At 44.3% G+C, this 22,617-nt stretch overlaps 1 protein-coding gene across 1 annotated transcript in view; it reads left to right on the top strand.

Moving 5' to 3' along the window:
- The window catches only part of zfpm2a (zinc finger protein, FOG family member 2a), a 119,294-nt gene that overhangs the window by 92,013 nt on the left and 4,664 nt on the right, over positions 1-22,617 (top strand). The window lies entirely within an intron of this gene.

Here is a 22,617-nt window from a genome sequence, read left to right on the forward strand (position 1 = left end):
ATTTTACACACTTTGACTGTGAGGCAGTAGGGTCCTTTGTGTTCAGTAAACCAGATATTCGCTGGATAGAAAATATTGAGACACTATTCAGTATAGAAGTATTCTCTTATTCTATGCCAACAGTCTCCATCCTGTAACTAGTATATAATCCACTGAGAAAAGGGGGGATTTTAACCTCGCATAAAAAGCTTTTTCTACCACTGGAACTGTATTTAAACACAGATGCTTTGGAGCTGAAAGATAAAGCCAACAAGCAATCAAATAAGAAGAATAAATATTGTTACTGTTGCTATTCTTATTTTTTATTTTTGCACACGATTCAGGAAGTGTTACAACACTGGCGTGTGCAGTCAGTGGGTCTAAAAGTCACTGAGGGACCTTTTATGAGAATTTTTTATTGTACAAATTAAATCAGCCAAAACTTTATAGTGGTCTGGCCTCTCGACTGAAAACCGCAGAATGAAACCATTACTGACACAGAATTTAATATTCAACATCTTTTGAAATATCTCTGGCTGCTTGAGACTCCTTTAGACACAGGTCTCTTTTCAAACAATGTGCCAGGTATTTCTTTGAAAAGCAGGCGGACATCTGTGTGATGTTGCCGCTGGACTGTTTATTTCTGACAGTAATTCACCTCCTTGAGGTTAGTCGACTCTATCACCTGACCCAGCTCTCTGTAATGAGGTTTGGAGTCAGGGACTTAAGGTGATACACACAAAAGGCTAATGAAAGCCTGAAGAGGAGAGGTTGAAGGAAAGGCGAGGCGGGAGGTGAGCAGGGGTGAAGGAAATTGGCAGTGAAATAATCAGCACTTGTATGATCGGCCACTGAAACATTCCATTGGTGTTTTGTGTGAAAGAGAGCCATTCATCAACATATCAATAAAAATATGAAGCAGATTATTATTGTGTTTGCTTACCATGGGCCCCCATCGTAAATAATGGGTCTGCCGCTGCTGCCTGTATTAATTATAATTAGAATGCTGATAATGTGTGTGCTCTTTTATTACGGGAGCTGAATCAATTTTACAGTCTTATTCAGTCCCACAAGGTCACACAAAGTTGCCAGGGCGAGAGATGGCTCCTTGTAAAAGCCATTCTGCAATCAGGGCCAGGAGAAGCAGGAGAGAGAGCGACCCAGACTGGGCAGATAAACGTCTTCGTGGCTTCACCTAGCAGCTAACTTTAACTTTTTTTACTCATGGGATGGAGCGTGTGGGAAAAACAAAACTCTTTCATCACATTCACCAGTGCCTAATAAAGCTGAGTTTTCTTTCAGAAGCTGCGTTATTTCGTTTTTGATTACTCAAAAGTAGAAAAACAGCTGAATAAGCCATGTAAAATTGCAAATGGCTAACCTGTTAGCACTGGTAGCACATAGTGGAAACGCAGATATTAAATGGAATAAAAAACATGTATTCCTTTTTGGCTCTGTCCTTTCATTGCATGGCTCTTATATTAGCTAGTCACAAAGCATTTTGGCATGCATTTTAGTTTTGGGCTCTTGTACTGAACAAGGATTTTAATCAGGCTAAATGCTAAACTGTAGTCACTAGCTAGGTGCTAGCTTTAGATAGCATGCCTCAATTTTTTATTATTCTGACCAACAGGGTTGATGACAGATGTTAAAAGAGTGAGCTAAAAGAAAATTAAAAATAAGTTTTAATCACTATGAGTGATCTTTTTTACACTCATCTTTGAACAACATTTAAATTTTGAATCGCACATCTGTAAGTTCATCCGGTCTTTCGTCCTTCATTTAAGAAATATTGCAAAAATCAAAGCTTTTGCTGTCATTTAATTATTTGGAACTTTTAGTTCACTCATTTTCTCCTCCCTTGATTATAGTAATTAATTTTATACTTGTGTCACTTAGTCCTCCTTAGGCTATCGTTTAGTCAGTGTAGTACTAAGCAGTGAGACTGACAAAAACTAGCCGACTCTCACATATCACACCTATTCTTGCTTCCCTTCACTTACTCCCAGTGAAATACAGAATCCTCCTTAATAATGCTATTATTAACATATAAAGCTCTACATGGGCAGCCCCCTGCTTATAAATCAGTATGACTGAGACCTTATCGCTGCAGCCGACTTCTCAGATAATCTGATCACGGTCTCCTAATTGTTCCTTTTTCTTTAAAACTAGAGGTGATCGTGCTTTTGAGGCTGTCGCTTTGGATCAGCCTTCCTCGGCCTATCAGGTCAACCCAATCTGTGATTTGTTTTAAATGACTGACTATTTACAGTCTGTCTTTTCTTTAATCTTTCCCCCATTATTTGGCCCATAGTTTACATCTATATTTGCGTGTATTGAAGTGAGTATGTTGGAATGATTATCTGACCATGTGGATAATTATGTGTCTGTGTGTTTGTATTCATACTGTGAAGCACCTTTCTATCACTGGTGTTTTGAAAAGTGTCATACTGTCATGAAAATTATGATTCTTATGCTGTGATATGTTTTATAGTTAATGTAAAATAGCGATAACTGGATTTCTGCATTTTGCTGTTATGCTACAATACCAATGTTACTGTTACTTATTTCTCCGCCTATTGTTACTTTCATTAACCCCAAGCAGTTCTGTTGCATCTTGTCAAAGTGTAAAACCACACGAGAGATTACAAAAAACTGCTTTTCACCAGGGTGGTTCTTGTTGGGTTTGGTTTGCATTTGTTGACAGTTCACAGGAGAGAATGTGCTTTTTTGGGGGGGGGGGGCAAATGTTGAATCTCAACTTAGTCTAAATTCATAAGGCACCCCGCTGGCCTGTTCCTCTGTTTCCGTCTTCCTCACGAGTTTGACTGTCAGATGGCCCAACAACAGTGGATCTCACCAGCCTATCAGCCAGCTCTTACCTTTATAGCTCACTGCGTGGCTTTAAAGGCTGGATTTAGCATGGCTTGGCAAGGTTCAAACCAACAAACCATGCCACAGATTTGGAAAAAAAATCTACATATCTGTTCGCCCCATTTTCCCATTTGAAATACATTGCGTACAAGTTGCCACACACTAAATTTGTCCCCTCCCCACTACGAGCCCAAGACCACAGTGGTTTGTTCCTAATGTGTCTTCTCTGTGAGTCACCTGTTAGAACAAATAAGCCCATAATCTTTACAACAAACATGATCATCCTAATTAATGTTATGCATACACGGGGATTTGACCAATTAGAGATGCATATTTCTCTCTATATAATGCTGTTTTTCGAAATAGCTACATTGATTTGTTTCTATTAAAAACATCCCATATTCATATATATATAGAGAGAGAGAGTGCAACATTTGCATTTTATGAATACTCTGCTATCGGTGAGCAAATATTTTTACATATTTCATTTGCTTGTGCCTCCTTTTGCACATTAATAATTGGGTGTGTATTTCCTTTCTGGGGTAAGTTGTTATTTTTTTTGCCTGTGAATGTTAAAATGACCCTGTGTTCCCCCGTGAATGCGTGCATCTGTCATAAAATTATACATTCCATCAGCCCTCATTGAACTGGGCATTGACTCTGTGCCGCAGACTCGGGCTCTGGCAGTGAATCTTGATTATGGATTCTGTGATATTGTAAATGACTTGAGATTCCTCTGAATGTTTCGGATTAATCGGTTTGTGCAGATGTGGCTCCCCTTTTCTTTTTCTCTTTTTTTTTGGTGGGCGCCATCTTGAACAGTTGCTCATTTCCATTCCGCCATCACATTCTGCATACAAAGCAGATTTGCAGATAGGTAATCCTTGTAAGGTTTTTAAAAGACAGGTTATTAGAGGATTGAGGGCTGAGTGTGTCTGTCTCCCTGTGTGTGTGTGTGTCTGCCAGGAGAAAAATTATGTACATTTTTTAAGTTGGTGACAATGAGCTGTGTCTCAAGGCAGGAGACATAGTAACTGTCTCCTTTCACTTCTCACCTTACAACATCCCACCCCCTTAAAAATGAGCACACACCAGGTACCCCCCGTGCACACAATCCCCACCTGCTCCCCCTTTTCCCTCTCCACAACCACCACCCAGAATTCTTTGAAATGCCTGGGGCTAAAAAGCTGGTTACTCTCCCCTGGCTTGCAGCTCACAGCTCCAGATTATTTCTGAATGCCAGAGCCGGTTTGCCCCCATCATCCTGCAAACCTGACACCCCCCCTCACCGAGCCCGACACTGTCTTCAGTGTGGCTCTACCTGTCACCTGTCAGACTCACCCCATCTTTAAGTGGCCAGTTATTTTCCATTGGTTTTAGATGTCTTTCATATCATGGCTCATTAAAGCGCAGCGCAGTAGGCAGCATATTTACATAGGCTACTGGGGAGGTTTTAATTTGCGTCGGTACAGAGCATGACCGGAACTGAAGAGTGCAGCTCTAAAATGACTTTTTCACACAACGCCTCCCGCACCCCCCGATCCGATGCCACCCTCCCCTCCGTCGTCCATTTCCCATATGAAAACATGTAGTTGAGCGTAATTGCTTGAGCAGGGCACAAAGACAGTGACAGAGCCGTCACCGAGGGGACCGGGGTTTCTCCCAAGCGACAGACCGGGAGGCCAATCAAAGCTGGCAATGAGCAGCCTGTGGTTGTGATCATTCTCCTGAATATATACCATTAGTCTCTTTGGAAAGTCCCAACTGTTTCAGCCACTGTGCAACTTCCTAGTGTTTACTCACTTTGTCTGGCTACTATTGTCATGAGTCAGTCCAGAATCTGACTGTCCTGCCATCTGCAGCTCCACATTCAGCCCAGTAACGACTGTGTTTATGTTTATTTAGTTAATTAGAGGATATTTCTCACTTTCAAATTGCTGCTTGGTTGGGTATTGAGCTTTACAGGCTTTATTCGTGCTTTTATTTTTTAAGTTGTGGGGGCAGTGTGATTCTACTTCTGCACATGGTGTCAAAATAAAGAAAATACATATAAATAACGAAACAGGCTGTGTTTTTTTCATGACAGATAGAAGGGAGGCCTCTGTGCTAAATTATTTACATGACAAGATAGTCAGGCTGCCAACTTTTACAATTCTATCTCAGAATGTGTATAGCAGAGGAATAACGTAATTTCCCTGAGACAAGATTTCCGGCAGAGATTCCCCCTTTTCCCAGTTCACAGCAGAGACTCCCATATCAGTTGGAGAGACTATTATCAGCCTGCAGTTCAAGATTCTTTTCAAAAAGACAAGGAGGGATAGAGGCTGAGGCTAATATTGTCATAAGATGCTCTGTGTCACTCCCAAAATACATGGAGCACTGGGAGATTCGGTAGTTGCAGAGTCCGCTCCTCAAACATTTGCTCTCCTCCCACATCTCTCTAAGGAGTCGGCAGTACGCGAGCTCCTGCAGATGCACTCCAAATAGCAGGCTGTTCATCATGCATTGTCATAGAGCAGGCTCATTCCCCAGCTACCCCTCCCTCAACAATCCCCCTGCCCATGTAACCCCCCCTCCTCCACCCCCAATCTCGTCCGCCGATGCTCCTGCTGGCCCTACATCCCATTGCAGCGCTCCGATATCAATCAACAGCAATGAGGCTGGCTCCAGCTTCCTCACCGTCCCAAACAGCATCGCCTCGTCCCCTGCCCAGGCGCCACACCCAAGCAAAAGATGGCCGGGATGCCATCCGGGACGGACGGATGGGTGGAAGAATGGACCGACAGACAGGCGAGCAGACACACACGCGGCCATGTGATTTCAGTGTAATTTTGGAAAGCATATTGTCTAATTTTGCCATCTGTCCGGGAGGGAGCGATGGCAGCGTGGAGCTCATTTGCCGTCTGCTTGCTTTATTGCGGCTATACAGAACAAGTTTTTGGAGCAGGATGCAGGCCTGGGTGTGCAGCCCACTGGAGCTGAGAGGCGTGTCGATGCAGGCACCAGGTTCCCACCACTCCATCATGGGCTACTGTGTGTCTGACATCCAGAGAGACATGCGGAACACCTCAGAATGAAAGCTCCGATTCAGTCGCTGCTGGGATGCATTAGAAATGTGACAGTAAGGAAATTTTCAAAAGCAATCTGAGAGCAAACTCTTGGGCGTTTGCTGTCCTCAAGTTTCTAAGGACAAGTTGGAAAAATGTTTCACACTCTATGACAGTTTTAGAGCTGTCGCTCATACCACCAGGCCGTTATGAATTTGGTCCAGTTTGCGAATGGCGAACGGTCATATAGATACACACGAGCGCGCGCACACATACATTGCTGTCACACATTGTGGATCACGTCTGGTTCAGCTGCTCCTTGGCTCTGACATTAATACAGAGCAGATTGGTGGAGATCTGCAGCCCTTGTTGTTTGATCTTTCCTCCTCTTGCCACATTTCCTGGCACTGCCCCCCTGCCACACCGCGTGGCGCAGGCAGGACTGGCATGGCCTCAACGTGCCTGCCAGGTTTGTTCTCTGTCTTCTTCCCCTTCCAACTTATTCCCTTATGCCCGCTCCATGGATTCAGTTCTGCAAATTACAAGAGCTCCCCTACCCCCAGCGACAGCCTGGATTCAAGAGACCTTCAATCTACCAGTTTGTCTTCTTCAGAAAGGAGCGATGCTACCTCGGCCTGCGATGTGTCGCTCAGTTTGCTTTTTTCCATGATAATTGTCCTCTGCAGTAAATTAGGTTATCTTCCTCATTCTCCTTTCCAAGTTTGGCTGAAAGAGTCTCCTCTGAAAATTTCATTTTGGCACAAATTACGTATGCTACCGAATATTAGAAGTATTAAGCTGTAAGGCCATGACTAAACATAAGATACAGGCCAAGCTACACCTCAGAACAAAAGACACTCTTTAGCCAGCGGTAGCCTCAACTTGAACAAACACTGTATTCTCTTATCAAGACCCCATCCCCTTTCATTCCCTGTTTATTTAAGACTGTCATTTGGCCTTTAATGCCTTGAGTCTCAATAGAGAAATTGTTTAAAATGTCACAATCGAATGTATAAATTAAAAGCAAATACACCTTGGAGGTAAAGGCAGCATCAGCATTATACCGCCTGTATAATCTGAACTATTTGTTCAAAGGAATTACGTCTGTGAGCCCCACACTCTGTGTCCCTTTCCCTGGCGTTCCTCCTGAGGTAATAATCAGGATGGGCAAAAAAGAAAAACACAAAAGCACACAAGCTAATTTGGTAATAACATTGCCACACAATGTCGGCACCCAATTTGCACGGTCTATCTGCCATTTTACAACAATCTGCCTTCCCTTTTATGAATCGGCATCAGATCTCAGCCCTATCTGCACCCCCCCTTTCTACGTTAACCACTTCATTTGTGACTAATGGCACACGCGCGATCGTTATCGTTCTAATTTATTCCAAGTTTAAGATGAAGGGCCGGATAAGGTGCAAGAGACAATAAGTTGAAAAAGCCAGTGTGATGCCTCAGTTAATGAGGCACATCGTCTTTTTTTATGTGTGTGCGCGCACCGCTGGGGTCAAAAGCACAACGCAGGCTGATTGAGAGTGAAGGGAAGAAAACTGAGATGGCAATTCAGAAAAGAGAGAGTAGGGAGGGAGGGCGAACCGTCCTCTTCGCTGAAAATCATCTTTTGAAGGAGATATAAGATCATCAGAGCCTTGTAATGGAAGCTGAGTGGGTACCTGGAGATGAAGATTGGCTAAAGTTTATGAGATACTGATTTTAAATGGATATACTCTAACTGCACCTTTAAATGGGCACATCCAGAGTGAGCTGTTAGCATAAAATAGATCTCTAAGGTTTGTCAAATGGAGAGTTTTCATACTTTTTATTCGTAAGGGGAAAAAATATTACCTTTGTTGCACAAAGGTGAACCTCATAATAACGCCTCTAAATTAATCACTTGATTAATTATATCAGTGTGTCTCAAAGAAAATTCACATAATATACAGTAAAATCTACAGTAGCTTGCTCTTAATTATTTACAGTAATCAGCTATAATCACATATGCATAAATAAAAAGGCAACATAAATAAAATAGGTTAAAATGTATCAGATCACTGATGTTTTCCATCATTTTAAGAGCTTGCAATGTAATATTGCTATAACTGCAACATCTAAAGCCGGCATGTCAAACTCATTTTACCCATTAATCTTAAGAGGGGCCGGACCAGTCTGTCAGTGCGAAGAAGTTTAACTCCACATTTAATCACTGAAATGTCTTAATATAAGAAAAAGAAGTGCAATTTCAACAGAATATATCAGTTTTTTTGTGTGATAAAGAAAGTAAATCAAAGAAATGTGTCAGCGTCACTCTTTGAATTTAACTTGTAAGAAACAAATGCCTAAAATTACAGAGAAAGTTCTGGTAGCTCATTGTGCAGACTGTAAATACAAATCTGTGAATTAACAAAAAAAATTTGTTAATTCACAGATTTATTTAGGTTTTTTTTTTTACTGTGGAACTGCTGTAAAAAACAGTAGTATACATTTAATTGTTTATTTAAAGTTAAAAAAAAGTCGGCCAGAGGGAGTCTTTGCCAGGCCGACTTTGGTCTCTGGTCCTTATGTTTCTCACCCCAGATCTAAAGCATATTGCGATGATTTCATGGTTATTTTATGCACCATTGTGTTTGATTAATATTAAAAAGGTTTGTCCCAGCTCCTTCCTCGTGACCGGCAGGTAATACGTACGATGCATACAGTGACTTCTTCATTCATGTGTATACAGGGTTCGGTTCTGAATGAAAGCCTTTATACAACCACCATTAGAGAGCTTTTCTAAAAATCACGTTTCCATGCATGTGTTTGGCGTCTCCTGCTATCATTGTTTGAATTGATTTCCTGTGTGTTAAGGGCGTCATATTTGAAGCGATTCATTTTAAATGATAACTGCCCAAAGACATGCAACTAATGATGAATGCCGCTCATTGGTTTGGCAACTTTTCCATCTCTATGTACAGGAGAGAGAAAAGCTCTGTTCTGGAACGTAGTGGCTCCCTGACGTGAAAAACACAGAATCAGTCTGTCTCTCAGGCCTCCTGGGCAACATATGGAGCCCTCCAAGTTAGTGTTCAACTTCCCAACGGCTGTTGTGGAAAGTGTGGCTCTAGCTGCGGCCCTCAGAGAGCTAATTACCCCAACCAAGGCAGGATCTGTGCTGCCTGTGAGATAATAAACACAATTTGCATATAATGTCAACGTTTGGCATCCTTCAGCGATGGCCGAGGCCGCTCTCATGGCAAGCTTATAAAACATATCGATAAAAATAAATAAATAGAGAGATGTTTGGATTCATTCGAGCATTTTTCTATTAGAATTCTAGGTGCTTAAACCCTCACTAATTATCTCTCCCACCCTCCAGTGGTTTAAACTTGTGATTTGTAACAGATAAAAAGCCCCACATAAGGGATCCCCACAAATACATATTTAGCTGCAGAGTAATTAAGCTGTATTAGACTTTCATACCTGCCAGAGTGTAATACTGCACTGTTACACAGTGACGCTTTCAATTAATGAAAACGTCTAAACCAGCACACATGTGGGATCACTATGCCGGGTCTAGCTCCACTGTATTTGTCATGCGCTGTAAGCCAACACAATTACACAGACCTAACATAGTAATTGCTATGTAGCAGCTCTTACAATGGTAGAAATGGAATTACCTCAACAGAAAGTGCTAGCAGGTCTAATGGGAAATGGAGGACGAGAGAGGGGGGGGGCAACCTTTTACTGAACTGTAAATCATGCCTCACTTTTAAGAGGCGGGAAAATAAATAATGTCTGAAAGTGCAATGATTTCAGTGATTTAGGGGAGCTTTTGAGAAGCGTATTACTAGAGCTGACAGCTTGTGGGAGATAGACAGGTTGTGTTAAGAGGAAAGGATAAGAGGCTATGACATTATGTCTGCAGGGTTAAGGTGTCAGAGTCAAAGCGTGAACCACTATTACTGGATCAATACTTCTCAGTTTTGCACTTATCTCTGGCCCAGTGGTTAGCTGCAGCAGCTTTTCTGGATATACACAGGGACTAAAATGCCACTACTGAGCGACCTGCTTCATTTTTGTAACGCTGCAGAGGAGCATTGTAACAAAAAAAAAAGTTAAACATCTGAGCTTTTTTCACAGGGAGTGTTCAATTCTCCACTGAAGAAAAATAAAACGGGTCTGAGGGCCGTTATTCCTCTTGACACTCACCAGAACTGTAGCGCATTTTATTAAAATGCTCTTTTAATTCTGGACGGATGTCAGAAAATACAGGTTCGGCTTTTTATATTGCCATGCAGCGGGGTTTTCTCAAGTCCTGCTGCTGAAATGTGTCCTCAAGGAGAGCGATGTCCACCCTTTTTACGCTTTTAGGTATAGAAACAAAACCAAAAAATGCACTAATGTCATGTCCGCTCTTGCACAGGAAAAAGAACCGCTGTCGCAGTCAAGAAACAAGAAAAAGCGTGCACTTTCAAGTCTTTCATTAAACTTCTGAAGCCTCCGAGTTAATCCGTGCTGTACATAGAACAAAAACTCAGCATTCAACAATTTAAAAAGCTAAGAAAGAGAGTGGGGGGAGAGAGACACAGGAAAAGAGAGAGAGAGAGAGAGAGAGAAATGAGGAGGAGGGGGGGGGACTGGCCTGATCGCTACATATTCATATTCCTATGCAGGCGTTATCACTTAAAAGGCTTTCTAATTACAACAACAAGACAAAAACTCCTTGGATTCCTTCCAGACCCGCTAAATGATAAAATAAGCTTGCACTCTCTCTCCTTCTTAATCTCTGCAAAGCACCTTGGAGCCTCATCTCCCAAATACAGGCGAATGAATGTGAAAATGCCATTTAGAGATGCAGGTGTGACATTTGATAAGAAACTTCTGGATTAAATATGTTCTGCTAATGAGGAACCCAGCTACCCCATCAGGGCAAACTATTGGTGGGATTGTGTGCACGCTGATAACATTCCGCGCGCAAAACATCCAAATTCATTATTAATAAACAGCCGCAGTCTCTCTATCACACGGAAAGTCTGCATCCTTCAGTGGAGAGACGGGGATGTTGCGTCTCATTAGGAGAGGCTGAGGAAAAGAAGGGGGAGGTACGGGAGGTGTATGTGGCGGGGTAGGGGTATCGACTGTTTTCATATTTAGCTGTTTGGGGCCTTTTTGGGGGGGGGAGGCGGGTGGTAAGAGACAATTTCAAAGGGTATGTTAATGGTGCATTGAATGTTGGAACAAAAGAGTTGAAAGTTTCAGGGGATCTGGCAGTGAACGTAATACTCTGGCTATAGCTAATACGGAAAAGAGGGGGATAGCAGGCTAAGCCATTGGTGCAGTAGACTGGGAAGTCCCTGGCCCCAACTTGACATTTATAACGATTTGGAGAAGATTAAAGGCGTATTACTGCTGTAGTCCATAATGTGGCTCTGTAATGAGGTGTGAGTGCATTACCGTCCTGCTTCAAACCTTTGAAGGGAAGACACAGGGAGAGCGGTTTCAAAGAACACGGATACTTGACTGTATTGTGGCCACCGCCAGTGAAAGACTCTGAGGCTGGGGAGCCGGAGTGAGGAGGGACTCCAGAGGCCTGCCAGTGGAAGCTGAGGCTGCCACCGTTGAAGCCTTGTCAGTCTAAACCAGCTTAGTTCAGCCAGCCAGCAAAGTGTCTCAGACTGACAGGCAGCACTTTGTTATTCGGACCAGTAACTGGAGGTCCATGTCTGCTGCCTGGAAATATTTTATATTCAAATAGAAATTAGAAATGGAATGTGTTATTTCAGGCACAGAATATGGCAGCTTTTTTTTAAGGTGCACACAAACTCATAGAGGGAGAAGAATAAAAACAGCTTTAGTAATTCTGCCAACACTCTGTTTTGACAATTATTATTTTTGGCCCAGTGGCTTTTTTTTCTTTTCTTTTTACAGTACATAGCAAAAAAGGGATGTCAGTGCCAACTCTAAAACCAGCCGCACACAAAAAAAATGAATATTCGAAAAGGTAGTTTTTTAAAAAAAACGCTCGCGTTATCTGCAAAAAATAAAAACACAGGTAATTCGGCGTCAGCGTGTGCAAATGAAGGTTGCAGGTGTCGTCCGTCCATTTAAACGCTCTTTATGATGTTAATTAGTTGTTAGCGTAATTTTCCAGCCTCCGCCATCAACCGTGAGAAGTTCAGAGACCTGCTGTTTAAACTGAGAGTCAATGCCATGGCACCGTTTCAAGAGCTCCCGAACAGGACGCCCAGTGATAACGAACAGGTGATGGGGCCTGATGCCTATGGCAGCAGGATATTGCAAAGACAATTGAATTTGTCGGGAGAAATGAATCTTCTGGACAGCGTATCACATGTTAAAACAACACACATTGCATGCAATTTGCTTATGCAGGAGGGTGATAAAGTGTGCTTATTTAAAAGATAAACAAAGGTGGGGAGGTGCGGGTGGAGGGGGGGGGGGGGTCTTGTGCAGTAAATTGTGCATGTGTGTTTACTCCCTATGAGTAACGCCAGAGGTTTATAGTCCCAGACACGGGCAGCCGTGCTTTATGGCACCTCTGTTTGTGTGATAGGAGTATTTATGATATTGGAATTTATGTTGCGCTGTGTTCACACTGTCTTGAGTACTGCTGGTGGTCTGTATTTAAATGCACTTAAGGAGATTTGGTGTTTGTCTTCACGTTTGACTGAAAGCCTTCGGATGATATCACTCTTAAGCGAGAGGTCAGATTCATTATCCTCGCCGTGCTTCGCGCAGACACCCCGGCCCTTCCAAGGTTAAATTCAAAACATTCCAAGCTTTTCGCGAGAAGTGTGAAAGCCGTCCGAATGGAGAGAGGAGTTTCATCTCCTCGGCCCCTTGCTAAGGCTAATCTTAACCCCACCCCACCCAACCCCCCGCAATAACATTTCCACTCCGCTTCCTCCAACTCCAGACATATTTGCTCTCCCTTGCTGCTCGTGTCCCCGTTAAGATTTAAACAGCAAACATAAAATGCGTAAGATAACCTGCGAGAGGCGGGGAGGGAGGGGTTTTGGAGAGACTTGACTCCGAACATTATTTTAAAGACCAGATCTGAGAGCTCCGGCGCAGCAGTCGGGAGCGATTATCTGCTGTGATCCCTCTCCGATGCACCAGTCATTCATCTGCCGATCCTCCAACCACCACCACCCCCCGCGCGCACACACACGTACAAACGCAGCCCTACGCAAAGGCAGACCCCTAATCATGTCGACACCGTGTGTCAGTGCCATGGATGAGCAAGGCCTAGAGATGAGAACGGCTCTGTAAACACGGGCAGGCAGCAGGGAGCTTCCCTGAACCACCCGCCCACCCCCCACGCTGCTTGGAATAAGCAAAAGAGAAGATTTAGGGATTTTGCGGGGCCCAACTTTGTAGCATCGGCTCAGGGTGTTTTTCCGGGGTGCTGCCGCTGGGATATTGTTCTTAGCTTATAAAGTGCCGCCCGCCCATTATAAGCCCTGTGTTTTTTGTCAGTAGTATTACAATCTTCTCTCTCTATTGCCTTGGATTTGACTCTTTGGTATCTACTGCGTCCCACATATTGTCTACATATTATGTCGTTGACCTTTGCTGTTGACCTCTCACATTCAGATAAACCAGCAGGATCTTTACGAGGAAGTCTCGTCATACTGCTGACACAGTTTCTTTCTTAAAGTGACCTCTGTATTCACAGACCCGCCCACCCCCGTCAATTATGAACTATCATGATAGAGTAGTAAATCTACTGCGCATCAACTGTGTGTATTCCATAAACAGACTAATACAATTGGCTGTATCAAATGGGATGTATATTAACAACAGTCGACCGTGCTCTCTCTCCCCCTGTCAGGATTCTATTATGGAGCATACTCCCGCCCCTTGTTTTGATACAGCGGTAATTTAAAGACCGATCTTAATTGACTTATTTTTTCCGCATGTCTGTCGGAGCTTGTGCATGCACTGCAATAAGAGTCTTGTTTCTTTATTGGGCCACACACAATGTACTGAGTTCAATTTTACCATTCATAATGAATGCAGCCTCGCCATTCAAATGCAGCCATAAGCACACAGCAGATAAGAATTTAATTAAATGTAGATTAAAACCAAACAGGAAAACACACTGGCTGATAATTTTTTATCACGTCCCCTGGTCATATTTTTTTTTTCTCCCCCCCCCTTCATACTTTCGACTTGTTCTTCCTTGGGCTACGTCTTTTTTCAGCTTGCCAAAAAAGTGGCGAAACCACCTCGCACATCTCACCGTGGCGCCGTGAGATTGTGTAAAAAATGCAAAACGAGGGGCGGTCACACGATTAATCAGAATCCTCGTGTCTGGGGGAGGAATGGAGGCTGGCGGAGGATTGAGTTGAGGTGGGGGTGGCTGGGAGGGGGTGAGTGCACAGGGGTGCAAGGAAGGAATTAGTTGCTTCATCCCGAATTTGCATCATATTCCAAAAGGACAATCCCAGCACTGTAGGCAAGGGGAAACATATCTCGCTCTCTGCAGGAACAATTAAATATTTCCTACAATGCTGAATAAATGTCACCTTCAGTATCAAATTGTCCATACTTGCTAAACATGTTGTTACAGTGAGTGCCTCGAAAGCATGCCCGAAAAGAGAGGAGCCACAATATTTTATTTATTTAATTTTTTTTAGATGTGGACCACAGCCTCAGCTAACTGTGCACCTCCAGGCACTAATAGTGTGTTGAACTCCACCGGGGATACCAGCGAGCAAGAGACAACTCCAGTCCTTGTCAGGGATTTCCCTCTGTTGGAGCCTTCCACTGGGGGTGCTCGGTTACATGCTAAACACACAGTGTTTGAACATTGCCACCCTGCTCGTCGTCCGTTTTAATTCCAATGAAAACTGACAGCCCTGGTGTTAATGACAAAGTAAACAGTTAGTTTCTGTTTTGCTTTTTTTCCTCCTCGGGAAATAAATGCATTAATTTCTCACCATCTGGCGTACTTATCACATAGCATATTTCAGCTTTTCCAACACTTTCAGACAGCTGTTGGGTTACCTGAGTGATTCCGCTCACAGTACGGCGGCTTCTTTTAATCGGAGGTGATGGTGTCATCGCCTGCGTGCACGTGTTCTGTTCTGTTCTATTTCTTTTGCTCTCTTAATGCTGCTGTTGCATTAGCAGAGAGGTTAGAAACGTGGCGCTGGTAAGCGTGGCAGTGGACTTTAGTGTCCGTGCCATCCCCTGCCACCTCCACAGCGGCCGACACCGCCGTGCCGCTGCCTGCCCGGCTGCGCCTGTGCCTGCCTGCCCACCGCGCCGGTGCTGCATCTCAGTTCCACTCTATTACCCTCACGCAGGCGATTGGCCTTTTCTGTGGGGAAAAGAGCAATTTCCTGTCGCAGTCTGTTTGATCAAGTGCTAAACCCTTGTGATCAATAGAGAGACAGATGTCGGCTCCAGATGGCCGCGTGGTGATACCTGGGGCAGAGAGGGGGCTTGCCAGGACGACAGAATGGCAATGAGCAAGGGCAGCGGCTGTGCTCCCGATGCACTAGCCACCGAGACACAATGTGACAAACGCAATTAGGCCTTTTAGCCGCAGATTATTTATTTCTCTCGCAAAAACCGTCAGAAAATTTAATTAGCACATACTTTAAGCAATATGTAGAATTACCGGGGTGCAGAGATGGAGGGCATGCTGGGATGCTGCACGAGTGACTGGTGTGCGTGTCAGAGCGCGTGCGCGCGTGCATCGCTTGTCCTGTGAATACCAAATGAGCGTGCTTGTAAATAAGGCTGGCTTTGCAAATAAAACAAGCACATTTTTAAGGCATAAATCGGTTGGTGTTCGTAAAGGAAGAAAAAAACAAAACACATAACTCTATAAATTCCGTTCCTCGTGACCAGATCAATAAATGTTGAATTCCAAAAAGGATGACAGGTGCATCTTTCTGGCTCTCTGTCCTTCTGGAGAGGAAAAAAATAACTGCCAGCACCAGAAGGCCAAAATAGACCTTTCCAAATAGGAGAGACAGAGGAGGAGAGAGGCTCCCATTTTTTTAAACGGCAAGCATTTGCATTAGGGCTGGCATCCACCATACACCACAAATACACACACACAATCACGCTCGCACACACATACACCCACACAAATGCAGACTGGCCAGGCAGCCCATGTGGCGTAGGGCCGGAGCCATGTTGGAGGAACCACTGAGGCGCATGGCGATGGCGCGTTGCTCTCCCAGGAAAACCAAACGCGTCGCCGTTGGCCCCGCGCCGTTCACCTGCTCCCGCCGAGGCATGATGGGTAGGGGGACACGGGCCACGGGGCCGCAGCTGGAGGGAAGGGAGGGGTAGAGTCTGCCGCGGTGTCCTGTCACGAGGGGTCTTCTGGTCCCATTAGCAGGGCTTGGTCAGGACGGGCCCCCAACCAGCCTGCCGCCGCAGCGGGGGCCGCAGTAAACACATGTCGACTGGCCACAACCAGGACACAGGCAGCACTACCCGCAGAGAAGGAGAGCTAATAGAGTGCTCAATGGGACAAACCTGTCCAAATAAAGAATAAAGCAGAGCGGAGAGAGGAGCCAGTCAGAGCTTTTCCTTTAATAGTCTACTCCACTTTACTGCGGACGAGGAGAAAGCTGACTGTGTGTGTGTGTGGCAGCTAATGAGGGAGAGAGCGAGCTTTGTACTGCAGGAATGTGGCTGTGTATTGTTTCAGACTGACAGCACAGAGATCCGGAAGCTTAAAACGTCCTCAGTAGAAATTTCGTGCTCGTGGGAGAAGGTTTAATTTGTTTGGAAAAACAGAAACGCATCCAAATGTTTTTGTGCATCTTTCTTTTTAAAATAAAAAACAACAAAAAAAGAGAGAGCGAACAGCAAAGCGGTTGACGTGCGGGTAATTCCTCCTATAATTTAATACATTTCATTAGAAAATAAATAAATCTGAAATTGAAATAGTCGGGCTCCGTCATAGCACCCTAATGGAGCAAAAATAGCTGCTAATTCACATTTCTATTTTCTTCTCCCTCAAAAATGATTACAACACCATTACCAGGCAAACATCCCCCTGCCAGCCAGTATCGTTCTCACTGTGCTTAACAAAAAAAGGGAAAAAACTACACAAATCTCCGGAGACCAGCCACGGAAATGTCTTTTAATTTCAAAGTGAAACATTTAATTCTTGCTCTGTGAAACATTTGCTGAATCACATTGTTGCATCATTTTTTTATATATTTTTTTTCAAAGACTTGATAAACGTGTGTTGAAAGACGTTGCTCCTTCTTCTTCAGCTTTTATGTCTTTGTTGCCTGTGAATGTATACAGTAGAGAGCGGCGTGTGTGAGGCTCCCCTGGGAGGACTTTTTAATTTGTGGATTCTGACCCTCGTGCCATTCGCTCAAGGCCATCCATGAGCTCTCGGTACCGGCTATATCTGGAAAAAAAAAAAAACACTTGATACTAAAATTAGTCCAGACACTGTAGTAGTGCAGAACGAGAGGAAAAATCTTGAGGAAGAGAGAGAGACAGACAGAGAGGTGTGTGTTTGGTGGGGGTGGGGGGGTCAGGCTCAAGTCAGGGCTCTGTAAACACATATTTACTGAACAACATTTATTATTACCCTGGAAAAAAGGACACTGTCTTCCTGCCAGACTTCTGAATTTTAATATATATTTTAATATAAAACATGTTGAAAAGTGACTAAACCACTCATGCAATTGCAGAAATGTGGCAACAACACACGCACGCACACATTTAAATAAAGAAAAGAGTGAGAAACATGAAACATAGCCCTGCGCACACCTAATATTCAGCCACAGATCGAATAGAAATGAGGTCGGGCGGATTCCTTTTGAGCCAAACGCCTTTTTTTTCTTTGTGAGAGTAAAATCTTTAGCACCTACCTGCAAGGATGTATAGGCAGACTGGCATCTGTGCTTGCCCTGCCATGTCTGAGGCATCTCTGCATCATCGTGGCAAAAAAAAAAAATAATAATCATCCAAGGACTGCAAGCTTGAGCAGGAGAAGAGTGCCTCCTAGTGGCAGAGAGCAAGCATGAACAGGATTGGAGGAAGCAGAGAGTGAAAGGGAGGGAGAGTCAATCTGTGTCAGAGCCTCGTGAAATAATAGTAGAGTCAGCTAATTCTAGTTTAGTGTACCGTCAATAATAGTAAGCTTGTTTGACCCCGCGAATGATGTTCCAGCTCGGGTCCAAGCTCAGCGCTTTCCTTTCTTGCCGCCGGCTCGCTCTGGCTCGGGGGACTGTGACGGCTGGTTTGACAGCCGTGAGTCATCCTAATGTGCTCGACTCTGGTGATCCAGAAACAGTCCAAATATTTACCAGTATTCACGAGGAGGATGTGTTTAGCGTTTGTCACGGCACCATCGGGTCCGCTCGTCAGGTGCAGATACAGATATTATTCATCCACGTATTAGTATTTCCACCGGATCCGTTGGGTTGGCGGGTAGGGAGGAAGTTGTTTATTGTGTCAGGTTGTAATTCACTCCTTCTCTGATTGGAGCTTTGTGAAAGCTAAAAAGAAGAAGAAGAAGCGGTGACTAACGGTGCACAGCTACTTGATATTCGTAGGTGCAAGCAGCTTGTTCCCATTTGACCAGGAGGAGTCGGAGCTGATTTAAAGACAAGAAGAGTAGAGGTCTTTAATTACAACCCTCTCTGTGGCTTCAGGCACCACTGGCCTCACTTCACAATTAAGACCAGCAGTTAGCGCAGAGCCAACAGACGGAGACGAGCACTTTAAGAAGCCGAGGGAAAAAAAGAAGTCTCCACAACATCATTCTTGACAAAGGAACATCTTTTTTTCTTGTCTTTTTTTGCTATCTAGAATTAGATATTTTAACCTTTTGCTCTTTTCTACAACATAATGGGATCAGCAAGCACTTCGGCACAAGTATACCTCACAGATCTCCCTTTCAAGCTCGGCCATTTCTTCACCTGCAGAGTGTTTCTTTGTAACACATGACCCCACGATGCATTCAGATAATGCCGACGGGCCGGCGTTAGTGTTCCCAGAAGCACCGTTCAACCCCTCCCATAACACACAGGCTGGTATGCAGCGGGACTGTACTCCAGTGCCGTAATGGCCTCTGCAACGGTAATGTGTTTGGACAGATGGGAGAGGCAAGTGCTGATGTGCTTAACTACGCATTTTACAGCTAAACTATTAAAGAGTTGTGCTGTTTACACACCAACATTTGAATACCTGTCTTCAGGCCAGTTTAATTATCCGGGCCCTTCTGTTATTTCTGCTGCTTTGTTGTCTCTCAGCTTTTCGCACGAGGCATGAGAGATTTGTTTGCAACTTCATTAAGATATGGCGCTGGTGGTGGTGGTAGCGGTTTGCAGGGTGCACAAAAAAAAGAAAAATAAAGGGGGGGAAGAAAAATATTTGAAAAAATTCCTGCTCAAGTATCTCATATTCTCTTCTACCAACACCACCCCCCAACACACACACCCACCCATCCACACAGATACTGTACACATCCGTTTTTCTTATAAAGTCATTTAAAGTGAGAAAATTAAAAAATGCCCCTGTGATGCGTGCACTTTGAAATCTCTCAGGGCTTTAGGCAAAGGGGAGGGGACAGACGCCCCCAGTGCCTGCGATTCATCCTGAGACGTTTGATTAGTTTATGAGTGCTTATAGAGGGGTGGGGGGGAGAGAAGGGTTTGCATTATAATTTTTGTTTCATGAATTCCTTCATATGTTCATCTTCAGCTGCGCGTTCAAATAAACCATTAATCAAACAGAGGAGAAGAGAAGGGAGAGGGCATTTAGCCAGCAGAGCCACAGTCTCGGGGCCTCAGTGAGCTGGTGGATATGGTATTGAGAGACTGTAGGAAGCAGTGGTTTTTAATTATCTGGACTACGTACAGGATGCCGTTTTTGATTGTTTTAATGAGGCAGCTGGCCTATTGTCTCCCCTTAATTCCTCCATTGTTTTTAGAATATGTCATAGTTCTTTATTCTTTTATCAGGTGCTCTGCAGGAGGATTTAGACAATAGCCTTCATTCCAACTGCATTGGCCACTGCACAAAGGCAGCTCACACTGCAGACAGCAGGCAAACAAGTGCAAATCACAAGCTGCACTTTTCCCAGCCTTTTCCCCCAGTTTCACAACTTAACGCTTTTGGTCTTTCACTCTTAACTCTTGACCCTCACTCCCACCCCCCTCGCACACATACCCCCACCCCTGCTTTCCTTTCCTTTCTTTCATTTCCCATTGCACCATGGGCATAGGTGGCCCGCCCCGTGTTTCTGTGATTTAAATCACCTGTCACGGAAAAGGGCCATCAGAGGCAAACAGGCATGACGGATTTTTCGAGAGCGCTCCTTCATGGGGTATTTGTTTTTTGTCTGTTGCCCACCTGACGCCTCCACGCAGTCGCTTTTCAGAGCCTTGTATCTCCATATGTGCATGAAACGGACATGTTTCTGCACACTCGTTCTGTGAATGCACACATCTCTGCGCGCCCGCACCGTGGGCACGCATACGCATGCATGTTTGTTTATGTGAGGATGCTATGGCTGCACACTTAATCATATCAATTTCAGATTTGTGACACAAAGCTACGCAAAGGATGCATGTCAAGTCTGAATGTAGATGCGTAACGTGTAGAGCTGTAATAATCAAAAATCAGAGGGGAAGCAGCTGCTTGTTTCCAGTTCTCATTCTGATGACAATATGCTTTAAACTACACTTATAATCCTGCAGCCTGAGCTCATGTACCTTACTAGCCTGTCTTGGTTGAGTGAGTGAGTGGAACGAGCAGAGTGCTGCCTCTGTGTTTTGTGCGGCTCACTAAAACTGGGACATGCAGTCCTAAAAAACTCACTCCCAGCATTCTCACACACAACAGATGGATCTGTAGCATTCTTGGCTGAAGGGATGCAATCTGAGCGCATATTCCTCCATGAAAATGCAGTTTTAAAAAAAAAAAAAAGGCGAAAGATTTCCATCAGACTCCACATAATCTGCTTCATTTTCAGCTGAGAGAGCATACAGCATCTTTGATTTTGATTGATCTTCCCCACCCCACCCAAGAAAACACTGATTTGTATCTGAGCGCCGAGGCCTCGTTGGTAATTCCCTTTGTAAGCGCGTTTTTGAACTAAGGAATCCTCGCGGAGGAGAGAAACTTTTTTTTGTGGCTATGGCTGCGATATATTCCACCGCCATTGTCAGTGGCAGTTTGTATCTACCTTGATGGTAACTTGGGCAGACAGTGGAGAGGAGTTTTGTTATTTTAATTAGGAGATAAAAATTCAAAGGGCCTCTCCAGGCAGTGTGTGGTATGACAGAATCAAAACGATGAAGTGGAGCGGCCTGAAGTGTGTGTCTCGTCACAGCAGATTGGACGACAGATAGGCACTGCTCTTTAAAGTGGCGCTGGGACGCACGCGCCCATGCACACACACACTCAAGGGGAAGGGGAAGTGTGCACACAAATGGGACTTTGAGAGATAGCATATTTTAATACCATTTCAGTCCTTTGACACATTTGTGCTGGTCTAATTTCCAGTGCTTCACCAGCAGATAGGAGAGGGCTAGAGAGGTTTTAATCAGGACAGTGATGCGAAATCTTAAATATTCAATTTCCTGTTGAAATAACGGGGCACCTCATTCTGCAGACTTAACAGCGATTTGGACGTAACGCGTGCCGTGGCGGCGTAAAGACTTGGCGGCTCCGTCTCTGTGGCCGTGCCTCTAATAAACAGACAGAAAAGTGGATTGCTCCTTCTTGCACCTTCGCCGTGTCTGCAGGGCGGTTTTAAACCTGGTGATTCACAGGTTTTGTGTAAACATGAGTAATCAGTGTTGCCCATGTGCCGGGGCTTTCTATAGCAGTGTCCCCCTGCCTTCACACCTCTCCTCAGGACTCTCTTTATTCCGCATCAGCCAGGGCTCAAATCACATGTCTCCCGTCGCCGCCTCCCCCCTTCTCAGCCTGACACTCCGTCGGTATGTTTGCACATCTTTGAAAGCTAACAGCACGCTTTAATTAATTGTCCAGCTTTCCTCAGAAACAATGTCCTAATTCTGCCATTTAGCGGCGGCGTATCATAGTTTGTTGTTATCTCCCCAGCCAGATTTCTGTAAATAGTCATATTAAAAACTTTAATCTCTTCAATGGAAAATGAAGTGCAGCTGAAAAGCCTGTCATGTGCTGAGATAAATATTATCTAAGCTAAAACCTTCACTCTCTCCCTCTGCCACCCTCCCTCCCTGCTTCCTCCTGCACACCGCCCCACCCCACCCTTTCTCCGACTTAATGAATATGTTCAGAAGATTTCAGAGGAATGTTTAATCCCAAAACACAACAATCTAATATTATGGAGGCCCTGTCTCAGTGTTCTAGCTGACTACAGCACTCTAGACTACAGTTTAGCCCAGCTGAGGTGCACTTTGCTTCTGGATATGAGTGCCAGGAGCCTTGAAAGAAATTTGAGTGGCAGTAAAAAAAAAGATGAAGGATATTCACCAAAATTATCGAGAAAATAAAAGTACGCGAGATTTGTGCCCTCACGCCAACGTAAACAGTCACCCTGCTCACGGTGCTGAAAAATGACATTTAAAAAAAGCGAGTGTCTTTCAGGAGAGTGCGAAGAATCTACACATCTCAGTGTTTTCATTGATACAGCAGAAAGAAAGAAAAACTGTCGCACTAAAAACTGCTGCCAGCTTGCTGACAGTTATCAAGAGTAATATTGGCGCTGACTTTAGAAAACACA

Source organism: Rhamphochromis sp. 'chilingali' (assembly GCF_963969265.1).
Source record: "Rhamphochromis sp. 'chilingali' genome assembly, chromosome: 11".
In the NCBI taxonomy this organism is placed as follows: Eukaryota; Metazoa; Chordata; class Actinopteri; order Cichliformes; family Cichlidae; genus Rhamphochromis; species Rhamphochromis sp. 'chilingali'.